At 40.5% G+C, this 2627-nt stretch overlaps 1 long non-coding RNA gene across 2 annotated transcripts; it reads right to left on the bottom strand.

Annotated features, from left to right (window-relative positions):
• Positions 1 to 905: 905 nt before the first annotated feature.
• On the bottom strand, positions 906 to 2008 carry LOC139687094 (uncharacterized). 2 transcript variants are annotated; one of them, XR_011700596.1, is made up of 4 exons: positions 1991 to 2008; positions 1447 to 1889; positions 1265 to 1394; positions 906 to 1176 (listed from the first exon to the last, which is right to left on the bottom strand). It is a non-coding gene; the product is annotated as an uncharacterized lncRNA (long non-coding RNA). The 2 variants fall into 2 exon arrangements; XR_011700595.1 differs by having other exon boundaries at positions 1265 to 1373.
• Between the last annotated feature and the right edge of the window lie 619 nt (positions 2009 to 2627).

Raw genomic sequence — 2627 nt, 5'->3', positions numbered from 1 at the left:
TTTTCGGATTTTTTTTCATTTTTTCTATACGCTCTAGAAGCGAGCAAATGTGAAGATGGGTCACTCTCAATGCCCGCCTTCGATTCCCGGCGAGAAAACCGGAGACCCTTTCCAGGGTATCCAAGGGTTTTCAGGGTACGGGAATATCATTGTCGAAAGGACACCCCCTATGTACCCCTTAGCGGGTTGAGCACCGTGGGGGTACTCAGTACTATCGTACTGAGTATTTTCCAGAACTTTCAGACCGATCGGACCAGTGGTTTTGGCCCTATGGCCAAAAAAGCCGAAATTTTCGGGAATTATGCTCAATAACTCCGTTGTTTGAAGAGATAAAAATATGATTTAAATTTGAATGTTTATCAGAAAACAGCTGGCTACCGATTCCGCGTGGAATTAATCGTAAAAATATTAGGGTTCACCCTAGGGTAATAAGGGTATAGTAAAATCTCCGACTGAAGTACCCTTTTCAAAATGCTATATGATACGGAGCATAAGTGTTTACTATTCCCAATTTCTAAAAGTTTGATATACCAAATAGGTAGGTCACTATTCCTAAAAGAAAGGATAAGAATTAGGCGGTGGCGTTTACAAAAAACCCTCTAGATAAAAATATGGTTTAAATTTGAAAGTTTATCAGGGAAAATTTAGTTATCTATTCCGCATTGAATTACCCGTAAAATTATAAGTGTTTACCCTTGGAAAACTAAGGGTATGGAAAAATCCCTAATTGAGGTACCATTTTTAAAATTCTGTACGATACCAGACATAAGGGTATAACATTCCCAATTTCTAAAACTTTGATATACCAAATAGGTGGACCAAATATATAATGTTTTCTCTAAGGAATAGGGATACAAAATTGTGGAAATTCATATATATTAAAACGAACATTTTGTTTCAAATAATTTTTATTTGATTATTTTTTTTACATATAAAAAACTTTTCTTGGCTATAATTATAAATCATAACCTCCCCCACCGTCATTGTAAACATTCGGGGGAGAAAAAGTTTCTTCTCCCTCCCCCGAAAAAAGATTGTCGCCACCACCCCCTCCCCGAATCGGGTGGTCATCATCTCCACCTTCTCCACCCGGTAGCGGGTTTCCTCCTCCAAATCCTCCTTCTTCAGAAATGACCCCTCCTCCTGCAACCGAAAGAATCTTTCCCGGATGCTAGCCTGCCAGAATAAAAATAGGTACCGTCAGTAGATATTAATTACACTTCGAGCATTATTAAAATTTGATATAACCAGTTAAAAAAGCTACCACAGAAGTTGATGAAGAGGTCAACGCTTCGGGTGACGTTGAGGTGGAGGTGGTGACGCTGACAGTGGGGGTGCTGTTAAGCGTCGTGGTTGAGGGGGTGGACTCCATCCTACAAAGGTAAAAACGAAAACTTTGTATACAATAAATCATATGTTTATATATATATATTAATCGTTACTCACATCAATTAACTGGAGGGTGATTAGAACTGCCAAAACCACCCTGTCCTCGGTTACTATTAGAGGTAACGTCATCAGACACTACAAATGAAACATCTGTAGCGATTCTTTCAAGGATGATTTGACATATTCTAGCTCCTCTTCTCACCAAAAAATCCTCATCACTATGGTTATAGAGGAGAACCTTAATTTCCCCCCTATAATCAGGATCAATTACACCCGCCCCAACTTCTATCCCATACCTCAGCGAAAGACTAGAGCGGGATGCGAGTCTCCCGTAAAATCCTTTGGGGATTTCAAGGGAGAATCCGCAAGGTATTAAAGCCCGCCCCCGCTTAGGAATTATATCCCACTGGACAGCACTAATATCATATCCAGCAGGGCATTCATAGCATGGCATAGGGGTACTTGCAAACGGGTGTAGTTTCCTAATGATGATGGAAATTCTGAAAATTTTAATATGATAAATATATATATTTAAGACCCCTCCTCAACCATATTCAAATAACATTTAAAATAATGGTAATTATCTCTAAGTCATAATTACCCAGAAGCAGAAGTAGTAGCCTCCATGATTATGATTTTTGGTGCAGGAGTGGTGACAAGACTGGAATATGGTGCAATTCGGCAATTCGGCAATGAGCGGCGATGATCAGAGGAGAGCGGATAATAGCGACGGTAGTAGATCTCTGCCAGGTGTTGAATGATGGAGACTCAAAGCTGAGGGTTTATATACAGGAACGCTTCTGTAGAGCATCATGCTACGTGCTAAAACTAGGAAGTTAGAGGAGGAGGTTGCATTAAGCAAGATCGGATAGTGGAGTGGGTTTTTTTTCACTCCGCTGACCTCACTCGTTGAACATATCCCAACATCCTTGAGAGATTCCTCATCCTCCTTAATCTCTTTCAATAACAACTCCTTGCATGTCCTCGGATGTTCGGCATTGAGCATTGCATTTTTTCAGTAGAAGCTGCCAACTCCAAAGACCTTGGCACATGCTCAGGTTGCGTCGAAGGATAATTGAAAGGAAATACCTGAACTAGTCAATTCCATCCAAGCACATGCGTAGATGATGAAATTACTTGATTTCAACTAGGTAACCTTCTTGCGCGGATGTTCGGCATTGAGCATTGCATTTTTTCAGTAGAAGCTGCCAACTCCGCAAACCTTGGCACATGCTTAG

This window comes from Hetaerina americana, unplaced genomic scaffold (genome assembly GCF_022747635.1).
Source record: "Hetaerina americana unplaced genomic scaffold, ioHetAmer1.1.p SCAF_164, whole genome shotgun sequence".
Taxonomy (NCBI): domain Eukaryota; kingdom Metazoa; phylum Arthropoda; class Insecta; order Odonata; family Calopterygidae; genus Hetaerina; species Hetaerina americana.
The sequence above is the reverse complement of the archived record's forward strand: the minus strand, read 5'-3'. Positions and strand labels throughout refer to the sequence as shown.